The 14,844-nt window shown below is 39.2% G+C and overlaps 1 pseudogene; it reads left to right on the top strand.

Annotated features, from left to right (window-relative positions):
• Nucleotides 1-2,154: 2,154 nt before the first annotated feature.
• LOC112912313 (GTP:AMP phosphotransferase AK3, mitochondrial pseudogene) lies at nt 2,155-2,986 on the top strand (annotated as a pseudogene).
• Nucleotides 2,987-14,844: the final 11,858 nt, after the last annotated feature.

Below are 14,844 nucleotides of genomic sequence, written 5' to 3' on the forward strand. Positions count from 1 at the left end.
TTATCTGATATGCTCCTCCTTAGCCTTATGTTGTTATGGCTGGACTCTGCTTTTACGTACTGAACTGGTTTGACTGCAACTGGCTGAGGTCTCTTCTCCTGATTGTTCCAATCATCTAGTAGGAGTTATAGTTGCCAATCTTATCCAGTGTTGCCTAAGTCAAACAGAGCAGATTTTGTACAATCCCCTATAAGTATAATTAATTGATTTATCTGTGTGGTGCAATAAAGAATCTGACTCCACTTTTATATTATTGTGGACTACTGGCAACTTTTAAGCCAGGCCTCTCTCTCTTGCTCATCTACCCACATTTGGGCAAGCTGATAAAGTGTACCCTTCATTGGTGCCAATGGGAGTTTTAAATCATGCATAGGGACACTCACCGTGATCCCACCCCCTAACCACAATAGAAACTCCAAGCCAGTTTTTTTTTTCTTGCTCTGTCAAGATATTTTCAGACTCATTTAGGAAGCCCACACTGCTCTCTCTCAAAAATCCTCATTATGTGAATGTTAAACCTTTGAATATTCTCTTGGTGTGTAGGTGGCAATATCTGAACCTAATTTTGGGTGAGGGGTCCATCCTGTACCTTTAGAGTGGGCACAACTATTGGCAATGTGAGCAGTATAGACTAGGTGATGACCACCACCACTGGGGGTCTTTTTTCTCTTACCTTGGTTTGATAACTAGTTCTGCTGTTTGGTAGAAAGTATGGAATTTGAACTGCTACCTACTGGCTTGGCTTGCCTTTTGAGTGTATTCCTTTTTGTTGGATTTGTGAAGTTCTACCAAATTTCTGTTATAGATTTCACCAACCTAAGTTGAAAGTTTTGATAGATAATTAGAATTGTGAATTGGAGTATAGGATTGTTATTCTCTTTAAAATAGCCCTGGGACATTTGTCATGGCCCAGACCCACCTATGTGTCTTAAAATGAATGGTGTGTTTCAAATTTAGAATAAACTGTTGCTTAACACTAGGCTCAGGGAAATAACTTTTACCCTGTGACCAGTTAATTGTGTGTATCAACCAGGCATTTGTCTCCCATTCTGTAGAGCATTTATAGAAAAGGCTAAACCCTGTGAAATATATACAGTCTATGAACTGGTCAAGTGGTCACTTGTGTGGAGGAAGAACAATCACTATTTGGAGAGTAGTTGCTATTTAAAGATCTGAATTAATGAGGTCCACAGCCCTAAATGCAGATGGCTTGCTAGGACTCCACAAAATACTTTAGTTCCTGATGCTGCCTATACCTGTCACCAAAAAAAGATTCCAATTCTGAGGATAATTATGGAAAAATGCCAATGACATTCCTGTAGCATACCAAGAGATTAATTCAAACCCAACTTAAACCCAGGTCCTTAAGCCCTAAAAAACGAATATTGTGATGTGGGAGGCCCCTAATCCTCATGATACGAATTTGAGGCTCTCTGGAAGAAGAAATTTATAAATAAATAGGATAGGGATAATGTCTCCAACTATATGGAAAGAAAGAAAAAGAGAGGGAGGGAGGGAAGGAAAGAGAAAAAGAAAGAAATGAGGATTAAGGAGTGCGCTTGTGATGAGCACCAGGTGATGCATGGAAGTGTTGAATCACTATATTGTACACCTGAAACTAATAATACACTATGTTAACTATACTGGAATTAAAATATAAAGTTTAAAAAAAGAGAGAGGAGAGGAAGAAGGAGGAGGAGAGTAGGAGAAGAAAAAGAAGAAAAAAAGTGTGTGTAGGGAGAAGAAAAAAATGAAATAAAGGTCCAGAATCTGACCCAATTGGAAACCCAAAATTTACCAAATTTATTCATACAAGAAAAAGATAAAGAGGCACTAATGACATTTGTGTTTCTACAGCACAGGTACTGGATTAATTTTAACAACTGCTGAAATGCAAAATTGGCAAAACTTCATGGCCTTAATCAATTCTGGGGCTCAACTTGCAGTTATATCTTCATTCTCACTACGTTTATATATGGCAGATAGATAATCTTGTTTCAAATTAGAGGGTGTTTTTGTATGAGATTAACATTCAGCAGCTAGCCATCTGGGGCCCTGGAGCAGGGGGAATGGCTCTGCCTGGGCCTCTCCCTCAGACCATGGGGTTCTCTGCAAGGTTGCAAAGTTGCTGAGTGCAATGATAATGGGGGCAACATGATGTTGTGTATCACCAAACACTTCACGCTGAAGCACCTCTCTAGTGGGGACCTGCTCCAAGACAACATGCTTTGAGGCACAGAAACTGGTGTGTTAGCCAATACTTTTTTTCTTTAAGATTCATTTACTTATTTATGAGAGAGAGAGAGAGAGAGAGAGAGAGAGAGAGAGAGAGAGAGAGGCAGAGACACAGGCAGAGGGAGAAGCAGGCTCCATGCAGGGAGCCCGATGCGGGACTCGATCTCAGGTCTCCAGGATCAGGCCCTGGGCCGAAGGTGGCGCTAAACCTCTCTCTGAGCCACCTGGGCTGCCCGCCAAGACTTATTGACCAAGGAAAGCTCATCTCAGATGATGTTATGATTCGACTGGCCCTTCGTGAGCTGAAAAACCTGACCCAGTATAGCTGGCTTTTGGATGGTTTTCCAAGGACACTTATGTAGGCAAAAGCCCCAGATAGAGCTCATCAAATTGACACAGTAATTAATCTGAAAGTGCCTTTTGAGGTCATTAAGCAATGTCTCACTTCTTGCTGGGTTCATCTAGCCAGTGGCTGAGTCTACAACATGGAATTCAACCCTCCTCAAACTGTGGGCATTGATGAGGTAACTGGAGAGCCTCTCATTCAGTGTGAGGAAAATAAGCCAGAGACAGTTGTTGAGAGACTGAAGGCTTACAAAATCCAAACAGAGGCAGTCCTGGAATATTACCAGAAAAAGGAGGTGTTGGGATGCTGGAAACATTCTCTGGAACAGAAACTGACAAAATCTGGCCCTATGTATATGCTTTCCTACAAAAAATTCCACAAATAAAGGAAAATGCATATAACTAGTAAGATGGGCAGAGGCTCCTCTGTGCATTTAGAAGTTCCTTATCCTGAGACTGGCATGTATGAATTCTTTGAAAATTATTAGTTTCACTTCTGATTTTATTCTGAAAATTAAGGATATGCCAAATAAGTCAGATATTAAGGTTCATTTTTTAGTCTAGTGTGTTGTATCCAGTTATCTTTTATGGATGTGCAAATCAGAAACATCAGGTACATCTTAACTTTTGAAAAATCTTCTAAAGCATAATTAAAAGAGAAATTGGTAGTAGTATAATTTTTGTTTGGAAGAGTAAATGGTTGATAAAAATTTATTTTTTCTGAAAAAGTTAAAAAAAATTCCTTGCCATTTGGGAAAGTATCTCATTGGAGAAATTTGCATAGACTGATGCCAAAAAAACTGGCATCATTAGCACTGTGGTACATGGTTTTGTGAGACACCATGCCTACTATATTTCAGGAAAAAAGCAACTGGATATGCAGATTAGTTTCAGGATGCAAATTTACTGCTGCCTTTACACTAAGAAACATAAGCTTGGCCATATATGCTATATTTATTTATTTTGTTGTTAAACATACCTTCAGTTTACTCAGAAGTTTCAATCTGCTATAAAATTGTACTAAGTTAGTATATAGGAAAATATTACTTTCCTAAGACATATTTTCTTTTGAGAATACATGTGCATTGAGGAAAATGATTTATGTTAGAAATTAACATTAGAAGTTCTTGCAAAAAGACATGAACAGAAATCTCACTGAGGAAGACATAGACATGGCCAACATGCACATGAGAAAATGCTCTGCATCCCTTGCCATCAGGGAAATACAAATCAAAACCACAATGAGATACCACCTCACACCAGGGAGAATGGGGAAAATTAACAAGGCAGGAAACCACAAATGTTGGAGAGGATGCAGAGAAAAGGGAACCCTCTTACACTGTTGGTGGGAATGTGAACTGGTGCAGCCACTCTGGAAAACTGTGTGGAGGTTCCTCAAAGAGTTAAAAATAGACCTGCCCTACCACCCAGCAATTGCACTGTTGGGGATTTACCCCAAAGATACAGATGCAGTGAAACGCCGGGACACCTGCACCCCGATGTTTATAGCAGCAATGTCCACAATAGCCAAACTTTGGAAGGAGCCTCGGTGTCCATCGAAAGATGAATGGATAAAGAAGATGTGGTTTATGTATACAATGGAATATTTCTCAGCCATTAGAAATGACAAATACCCACCATTTGCTTCGATGTGGATGGAACTGGAGGGTATTATGCTGAGTGAAGTAAGTCAATCGGAGAAGGACAAACATTATATGGTCTCATTCATTTGGGGAATATAAAAAATAGTGAAACGGAATAAAGGGGAAAGGAGAAAAAATGAGTGGGAAATATCAGAAAGGGAGACAGAACATGGAAGACTCCTAACTCTGGGAAACGAACTAGGGGTGGTGGAAGGGGAGGTGGGCGGGGGGCGGGGGTGACTGGGTGATAGGCACTGAGGTGGGCACTTGACGGGATGAGCACTGGGTATTTTTCTATATGTTGGCAAATTGAACACCAATAAAAATAAATTTATAAAAAAAAAGTTCTTGCAAAAGCGCTGAAGTCAAGTTTTGAATGGAAAATGTAATTATAGCTTAATGTCTTCAGATGTTACTCAGGTTAAGAAGTATGTGCTTTAGGATCTACTTGCCAGTTTGTTTTTTATCACTATGAGTGATCCATCTTGATGAGTAACAAATTAAAGTAAAAAAATAAAAGAAAACCCATGGCTCTAAGTAAAGCAAGCATACTTTGTCATTAGGAAATAGAAATAGATCAGGTATGCGTGGGGAAAATTCCCTACATATAAAGCAATCATAATTAGAAACAGGTGTAGCAATTAAGAGAATTTAAATGACAGGTTTAAAAAGATCAGAAAGTATTTGAGTTTGCTGAAGGAGTTCTTTATTCCTAATCAAAGAAGTTGATATCTGCTAGCTTTTACTGCCATCCTATCATCTGGCAGGGAAAGAACCTTGCCTGTGTGTATAAGTTGAGTAGCCACTTAAAAATGAAGATGATTTGATTTCTTAGTGGAGCAACAATGATGCACACTTATGTCCTGTGGCCTGGTAGGAAGAGTGGGGCAATGAGACGTGGAGAAGAAACCCAACTACATCTTCAATGGCATATTTATTCTGACCTGACTTGGTGCTAAAACAAATGAAATAAGCCTTGTACAAGCTGTTATTAACTGCCTTTGAGCATTTGACCCATTTTGTTCCAGGCACTTAAAATACAAATGTTAGCAAGCAAGTGGTTCTTTATGTATTTTGTGGGAATAAATTCCTTTTCTTTTCTTTTGATTTTTAAAAATTCAATGTTGATCTTTCAAAATGGATGAATCCTTTTAAAAAGGATTATGGTAAACATTTAATTCTTTATGAAATGTTCTATAAAGCCTTGTTTGAATGTTAATATTCGTGCTTTATAAAAATTTTGTGAAAATACTAAACTTATGAATTATCACTGGGTTACCAGGCATACATTGGTATTAATGTACTAGAATAAAATTAAATTTTAGAAAAAAATTGTCCTGATTGGGTGAATTACAACACAAGTTGAACTCCCAACCTTGCAGGGTGTCTACTGCTGAAGTGAAGGCATTGATTGGAAAATAGTGGAATCCTGAAAGTCAGAATGGGAACATGTCAGAAGACCCTGATGAAGCTGGGGACATTGAGCTCCTAAATTCTGAAGAGTCTTCTTTGCCAATTGAAGTAGCTAAACCTATGTCAGAAAATTAACCCTACATTGCATAAGGAAACTATAATAGCCTCCATGGAGGCAGTTTCCATACAAAACAATGCTGATTCTCTTCAAGACTAACTCCCACTACTCCTCTTTACCACCTCCTTCTCTGATCTCCTCTGTACTGCTAGTGCTAGATTCTTTGTGTTCTAGGTGGTACTCCACAACGTCTTAGGTATTGCTAATCATATGCCCTTCTCTAGGGAAGTAGAAGCCATTTTTATTCCTCTCAGAAGTGATCACAGATATATGGCTTTGGCAGGTGTGGAGGTATGAATGTTTGCAGTGGCCTGAGGATTTCTTTGCTAATCATTTGCCTCAGGACTGCAGGGGGTGGGGACTTTTGGTAGTGGTTACTTCCAATACCTGACTGGCTATATTTCATTGGATTCTACATCCAGTATGATTTCCACTATATCTGTAGATTCATAAAACTTGATTATCCTTGATTATTATTTTCTTTAGTGATGCTGAATATTTCTAGTTTAAAAATCACAAATGAAAAAAAATAAAAATAAAATAAAATAAATTAAAAAAAACAAAAAATAAAAAAATAAATAAAAATCACAAATGAAGTGGTGATAAATAAATTGACTTTCAATGTCAGCTCACCCCACTCAAAAAACACACAAGTTTTATCAGTTTGATTTGCATCCCTATGGAGGTTTGGCAAGAGATACAATACCTGAGCTTCAGTGACTACTTCCTACTTTACAAGGTCATTACTAGAATAAAATTAACTGTATTAGTAATAGAACTAAAGATATTATTAGAATAAATAATAGTATTGTTACAGGCTGAGTTGTGTTCCCTCAAAATTCCTATTTTGGAGTGCTAATAACTGGGAACTCAGAATGTGATCATATTTGGAAATAGGATCTTTCTAAAGAGATCAATAAATTAAACTGAGGTCATTAGGGTGGGCCTTCACCCAATATGACTGGAGTCCTTATAAACAGAGGGATTTAGGACACAGACATGTATAGAGGGAAGACAATGTAAAGGCACAAGGAAAAGATGGCATCCCCAAGCCAAGGAGACAGGACCAACTCTGCTGACACCTTGATCTCAGACTTCTAGAATCCAAAATTATAAGAAAAAAAATTGTTTTTAAGCCACCCAGTCTGTGGTTCTTTGTTAAGGAAGCCTGAGCAAACTACTACACATACTTTCGGTGCCTTTGAGGAGGTGGATTTTATAGCTATTTATTATGCTACAACTCCTCCTCCTACTACTACTACTAATATAATGACCACATAATAATATAATAATTCCTATGTCTGAGGAACCAAGCAGTGATGAGAAAACCTTAAAACCATATTTAATTATTTTATCTCAAATGTATGACCATGAATAAATGGCTTCTTACTTTCATTCTTATTCTATCTATACCACAATACTCCTCAATTGCTAGCAACTCCCCTTCTTTCTAGTAACCTCCCTGAATAATTCATTGAGATGATAGAAGTAATAAGGTGAGACTTCTCAGAGCTTCCAAACCCAATCTATCTGTTTCTACTTGGGCATTCTCTGCCACCTCTCTGCATACATGCTCCTGACTGCAATCAGCTCCTCACCTCTGCTCAGGATCCCATGTCTTCTACATCCCAGGGACATTGCTCCTGAAATTATTGCTTTTTCCCTCCTGAACCATATATTACCTCCTCTACATTGATTTGTTCCCAAGTTAAGGGGGAAAATGCTAACCCCATCCCATATATCCTTCTGTAGCTACTGGCACATTTATCTGTGTCCTTCAAAGAAAAACTGCTTCAGTTTATCCTAAAACCATTCATTCCTCAACCCACAGAACTGATTATAAAAATTATATAGAAAGGCAAAGGAAGTATAATGTCCAAAACAATTCTGAGGAAGGACAATGTTGGAGAACTCACACTATCTAATATCAAGACTAAATATAATCTCATAGTAATCAAGACAGTGTGGTATTGGGGAAAAATTGACATGCCAGAAGAGTATATGATCAAATAATTTTCAACAAAGGTGCAAAGGCAATTCAATGGATAAAGATAAATTTTTCAAGAAATAATGTTGGAATAAGTGGGTTCCATAAGAAAAAAAAAGACCCTTTACCTTGACTTTATTCCAAATGCAAAAATTAAACTAATATGGATCATAGAGTTAAATGTAACACTTAAACCAATGAAACTTCTAGAAGAAAACATAGAAGAAGATATTTGTAACCCCCAGGTAGGCAAAGTTTTCTTATATGGTCTCATTCATTTGGGGAATATAAAAAATAGTGAAAGGGAATAAAGGGGAAAGGAGAGAAAATGAGTGGGAAATATCGGTGAGGGTGACAAAACATGCGAGACACCTAACTCTGGGAAATGAACAAGGGGAAGTGGAAGGGGAGGTGGGTGGGGGGTTGGGGTGGCTGCTATATGTTGGCAAATTGAACTCCAATAAAAAAAATTTTAAAAAGTAACAAACTAACTTAAAATAGAACAACTGGACACTTAACCAAAGAAGATAATGAATGAGCAATAAAAATATTAAAAACTCCTTAACACCATAAACCATTAGGGAAATCAAAAGCATAATTCAGCTACCCACTATACATATTCCAATAGATAAAATGAGAGAAAACTTATATAACAAAAGTACGAAAATCTCACTAGGATGCAGTGCAACTGGAACTCTCATACATTGCTGATGGGGATGCAAAATGATACACTCACTTTATTTTTTATTTTTTTGTATATCCACAGTCTGGCTACTGTGGACATTGCTGCTATAAACATTGGGGTGCAGGTGTCCTGCCGTTTCACTGCATCTGTATCTTTGGGGTAAATCCCCAGCAGATACACTTACTTTAGAAGACAGCTTGGTAGTTTCCTATAGTTTGAAACATACACTTACTACATGACCCAGCAAATCCGATTCCTAGATTATTTTTTTAAAGATTTTTAAAATTTTATTTATTTATGAGAGACACAGAGAGAGAGAGAGGCAGAAACATAGGCAGAGGGAGAAGCAGGCTCCCTGTGGGGAGCCTGATGTGGGACTCAATCCCAGGAACCTAGGATCATGCCCTGAGCAGAAGGTAGATGCTCAACTACTGAGCCACCCAGGCGTCCCCCCACTCCTAGATTATTATCTATGAGAAAAACCGTTATGCTAATCCAAAACCTATAGATAGAAATTTATGTTGACTTTATTCATAATTACCAAGAACTGAAAACAACTCAAATGTCCTTCAGTTGGTGAATGGTTAAAAAAAAACAACTGTGTTATGGAAATACTACTAAGCATAAAGAGGAAAGAAATATTGGTATACACAACCACGTGGTTGAATCACAAATGCATTATACAAAGTAAAAATAACCTCACTCAGAAGGTTACACAGTCTACAGTTTCATTTATATGACATCAGCAACAGAAAGTCTATATGTCTTTTCCCCAGGGTCCCCAGCTAAGGCAGCCAGAATTCATCTTCAGCATGCTACTGACCCAAAGGTAGATCCTGGGTCCATGATCCAAAGCTGAAGGATACAAAGAGATTTCCATACACCTTTTATGGACACACTTGAGTCTAAGCAGAACAAAACACAGGGATTTATCTATTTCTTTAAGAAAAAAAAAGCCCCTCCCCTTCTTCCTTTATTGACTGCAATTTTCTGTCTTCCTCTTGAGTGTCTCCTCACCTAAGTTTCTTAATCAAAGTTAGTCATCAGGTGACTTGGGGAAAATAACAGAAATCAACAAGTTTCCCTGGTTTCAGCTTGCTCCAAGTTGAGATTGGCTCAATGAAAACACTTTAGCCAAAACCAGTACAACTTAAGAATTCCTGTTCCCCATATGCTATCTTTTGTCCTTTTCCTTTTGTTTTTTTTTTTGTTGTTGTTTTTTTTTTATGATAGTCACAGAGAGAGAGAGAGAGAGGCAGAGACACAGGCGGAGGGAGAAGCAGGCTCCATGCACCAGGAGCCCGACGTGGGATTCGATCCCGGGTCTCCAGGATCGCGCCCCGGGCCAAAGGCAGGCGCCAAACCGCTGCGCCACCCAGGGATCCCTCTTTTGTCCTTTTCAAAACACATTTAGATTATTGTCAGGTTAAGGGCTTCTTAATCCATGAGAAACATCCAGCTCTTGTGGTCTGTCAACCTTTCCATTGATTATAAAAATAAAGAGCTTCTAATACTTTGTAGGAAGTTGGCATAATATTGGTATCAAAACTCAAGAAGGAGAGCTTAATTGGTGAAGCTGTATATTTATGTTTTAGTCATTAAGAAAAAGTAGACTTATAGAAATCAACTGGAAATCAGGAGCTAAAGACAAGTATTCTGTGGAAGACTTGAAATCATCAGTTGAACAAATCTTTATTTTTTTAATTTTTTTTTTTTTTTTGCAATTCTTTCTTCTTTCAAAGATCTTCTCTTGGGAAGGTTGCACATTTCTTTCTTTCTTTTTACATATGTATATTTTTTATAAATTTATTTTTTATTGGTGTTCAATTTGCCAACGTATAGAATAACACCCAGAGCTCATCCCGTCAAGTGCCCACCTCAGTGCTGTCACCAGTCACCCCCACCCCCCGCCCACCTCCCCTTCCACCACCCCTAGTTTGTTTCCCAGAGTTAGGAGTCTTCCATGTTCGGTCTCCCTTTCTGATATTTCCCACTCATTTTTTCTCCTTTCCCTTTATTCCCTTTCACTATTTTTTATATTCCCCAAATGAATGAGAACATATAATGTTTGTCCTTCTCCAATTAACTTATTTCACTCAGCATAATCCCTCCAGTTCCATCCATGTCGAAGGAAATGGTGGGTATTTGTCATTTCTGATGGCTGAGTAATATTCCATTGTATACATAAACCACATTTTCTTTATCCATTCATCTTTCAATGGACACCAAAGCTCCTTCCACAGTTTAGCTATTGTGGACATTGCTGCTAGAAACATCGTGGTGCAGGTGTCCCGGCATTTCACTGCATCTGTATCTTTGGGGTAAATCCCCAACAGTGCAACTGCTGGGTCGTTCGGCAGATCTATTTTTAACTCTTTGAAGAACCTCCACACAGTATTCCAGAGTGGCTGCACCAGTTCACATTCCCACCACCAGTGCAAGAGGGTTCCCCTTTCTCCACATCCTCTCCAACATTTGTTGTTTCCTGCCTTGTTGATTTTCCCCATTATCACTGGTGTGAGGTGGTATCTCATTGTGGTTTTGATTTGTATTTCCCTGATGGAAAGGGATGCGGAGGATTTTCTCATGTGCTTGTTGCCCAGGTCTATGTCTTCCTCTGTGAGATTTCTGTTCATATCTTTTGCCCTTATCAGGATTGGATTGTTTGTTTCTTTGCTGTTGAATTTAATAAGTTCTTTATGGATCTTGGATACTAGTCCTTTATCTGATACATCATTTGCAAATATCTTCTCCCATTCTGTTGCTTGTCTTTTTTTTTTTCCTTTCTTTTTTTATAATAAATTTATTTTTTATTGGTGTTCAATTGCCAAGATACAGAATAACACCCAGTGCTCATCGTGTCAAGTGCCCCCCTCAGTGCCCGACATGCATTCACCCCCACCCCCAACCCTCCTCCCCTTCCACCACCCCTAGTTTGTTTCCCAGAGTTAGGAGTCTTCCATTTTCTGTCTCCCTTTCTGATATTTCCCACACATTTCTTCTCCCTTCCCTTATATTCCCTTTCACTATTATTTATATTTCTCAAATGAATGAGAACATATAATGTTTGTCCTTCTCCGATTGACTTATTTCACTCAGCATAATACCCTCCAGTTCCATCCACATCGAAGCAAATGGTGGGTATTTGTCATTTCTAATGGCTGAGTAATATTCCATTGTATACATAAACCACATGTTCTTTAGCCATTCATCTTTCAATGGACACCGAGGCTCCTTCCACAGTGTGGCTATTGTGGACATTGCTGCCAGAAACACCGGGGTGCAGGTGTCCCGGCGTTTCATTGCATCTGAATCTTTAGGGTAAATCCCCAACAGTGCAATTGCTGGGTCGTAGGGCAGGTCTATTTTTAACTCTTTGAGGAACCTCCACACAGTTTTCCAGAGTGGCTGCACCAGTTCACATTCCCACCAACAGTGTAAGAGGGTTCCCTTTTCTCTACATCCTCTCCAACATCCGTGGTTTCCTGGCTTGTTAATTTTCCCCATTCTCACTGGTGTGAGGTGGTATCTCACTGTGGCTTTGATTTGTATTTCCCTGATGGCAAGTGATGCCGAGCATTTTCTCATGTGCTTCTTGGCCAGGACTAGGTCTTCCTCTGTGAGATTTCTGTTCATGTCTTTTGCCCATTTCATGATTGGATTGTTTGTTTCTTTGCTGTTGAGTTTAATAAGTTCTTTATAGATCTTGGAAACTAGCCCTTTATCTGATACGTCATTTGCAAATATCTTCTCCCATTCTGTAGGTTGTCTGTTAGTTTTGTTGACTGTATCCTTTGCTCTGCAAAAGCTTCTTATCTTGATTAAGTCCCATAGTTCATTTTTGCTTTTGTTTCTTTTGCCTTCGTGTATGTATCTTGCAAGATGTTACTGTGGCCAAGTTCAAAAAAGGGTGTTGCCTGTATTTTCCTCTAGGATTTTGAGGAATCTTCTCTCACATTTAGATCTTTCATCCAGTTTGAGTTTATCTTTGTGTATGGTGAAAGAGAGTGGTCTAGTTTCATTCTTCTGCATGTGGATGTCCAATTTTCCCAGCACCATTTATTGAAAAAACTGTGTTTTTTTCCAGTGGATACTCTTTCCTGCTTTGTCGAATATTAGTTGACCATAAGGTTGAGGGTCCACTTCTGGATTCTCTATTCTGTTCCATTGATCTATGTGTCTTTTTTTGTGCCAGTACCATACTGCCTCGATGACCACAGCTTTGTAGTACAACCTGAAATCTGCCATTGTGATGCCCCCAGCCATGGTTTTCTTTTTTAATAATCCTCTGGTTATTTGTTTTTCTTTCTGATTCCACACAAATCTTAAGATGATTTGTTCCAACTCTCTGAAGAAAATCCATGGTATTTTGATAAGGATTGCATTAAATGTGTAAATTGCCTGGGTAACATTGACATTTTCACAATATTAATTCTGCCAATCCATGAGCATGGAATATTTTTCCCTCTCTTTGTGTCTTCCTCAATTTCCTTCAGAAGTGTTCTGTAGTTTTTAGGGTATACATCCTTTACCTCATTGGTTAGGTTCATTCCTAGGAATCTTATGCTTTTGGGTGCAATTGTAAATGGCATTGATTCCTGAATTTCTCTTTCTTCAGTCTCATTGTTAGTGTATAGAAATGCCACTGACTTCTGGGCATTGATGCTGGGCATTGTATCCTGCCACACTACCAAATTGCTGTAGGAGTTTTAGCAATCTTGGGGTGGAGTCTTTTGGGTTTTTTATGTACAGTATCATGTCATCTGCAAAGAGGGAGAATTTGACTTCTTCTTTGCTAATTTGAATGCCTTTTTTTTTTTCTTTTTGTTGCGTGATTGCTGAGGCTGGGACTTCCAGTACTACGTTGAATAGCAGTGGTGAGAGTGAACATCCTTGTCATGTTCCTGATCTTAGGAAAAGACTCCCAGGGTTTCCCCATTGAGAATGATATTTGCTGTGGGCTTTTTGTAGATGGCTTTTAAGATGCTGAGGAATGATCGCTCTATCCCTACACTCTGAAGTTTTGATCAGGAATGGATGCTGTATTTTGTCAAATGCATTCTCTGTATCTATTGAGAGGATCATATGGTTCTTGTTTTTTCTCTCGCTGATATGATGAATCACATTGATTGTTTTATAAGTGTTGAACCAGCCTTGCATCCTGTGGGTAAATCCCACTTGGTCAGGATGAATAATCTTCTTAAATGTACTGTTGGATCCTATTGGCTAGTATCTTGTTGAGAATTTTTGCATCCATGTTCATCAGGGACATTTGTCTACAATTCTCCTTTTTGGTGGGGTCTTTGTCTGGTTTTGGAATTAAGGTGATGCTGGCCTCATAGAACGAGTTTGGAAGTACTCCATCTCTTTCTATCTGTCTTAACAGCTTTAGTAGAATAGGTATGGTTTCTTCTTTAAACGTTTGATAGAATTTCCTGGGAAGCCATCTGGCCCTGGACTTTTGTGTCTTGGGAGGTTTTTGATGACTGCTTCAATTTCCTCTCTGGTTATCGGCTTTTTCAGGTTTTCTATTTCTTCCTCTTCCAGTTTTCCTACTTTGTGGATTTCCAGAAATGCGTCCATTTCTTCTAGATTGCCTAATTTATTGGCATATAGCTGCTCATTATATATTTTTAAAATACTTTGTATTTCCTTGGTATTGGTGGTGATCTCTCCTTTCTTAGTAATGATTTTATTAATTTGAGTCTTCTCTCCCTTCTTTTTAATAAGGCTAGCTAATGGTTTATCTATCTTATTAATTCTTTCAGAGAACCACTTCCTGGTTTTGTTGATGTGTTCCACAGTTCTTCTGGTCTCTATTTCATTGAGTTCTGCTCGAATCTTTATTAACTCTCTTCTGCTGGGTGTAGGATCTATTTGCTGTTTTTTATCCAGCTCCTTTAGGTGCAAGGTTAGCTTTTGTATTTGAGTTCTTTCCAGTTTTTGAATGGATGCTCCAGCCCCCTCTCTGCAGAGCCGCCGCCCAAGCTGCCTCCCTAGCCGCTCCCAAGGCTCCCGCTGCAGCCCTTTAGGGAGCTCGGCCGTGGGGTGTGGCACGCTCTCCACCGGGGTGCAGGTCCTCTGTTAGTGTCCCTGGGAGCCTGAGGGCATCTGCGCCCCTCCTAGGAGCTTGCTCCATGTCCCTGTGAGTGCCTTTTCATCCAGGAAGATTGGTAAAGCTCCTGCTCTCCGGGACGGGGCTTTCCTCTCCTAGGGGCACTCGCCCCATGGCTTTAGCCCGGCTACTCCCGGGGCCCCTCCCCCTTGGATGCTTTTTATTTTTTATTTTCCGTCTTCCTACCTTGATAGAAGCGCGGACACTTCTCACTATAGCATTCCAGCTGTTCTCTCTAAATCTCAGGCCGAATTCGTAGGTTTTCAGGATGATTTCAAAGTTATCTAGGGGGCCCCGCACTAG

Source organism: Vulpes vulpes, unplaced genomic scaffold (assembly GCF_048418805.1).
Source record: "Vulpes vulpes isolate BD-2025 unplaced genomic scaffold, VulVul3 u000000751, whole genome shotgun sequence".
In the NCBI taxonomy this organism is placed as follows: domain Eukaryota; kingdom Metazoa; phylum Chordata; class Mammalia; order Carnivora; family Canidae; genus Vulpes; species Vulpes vulpes.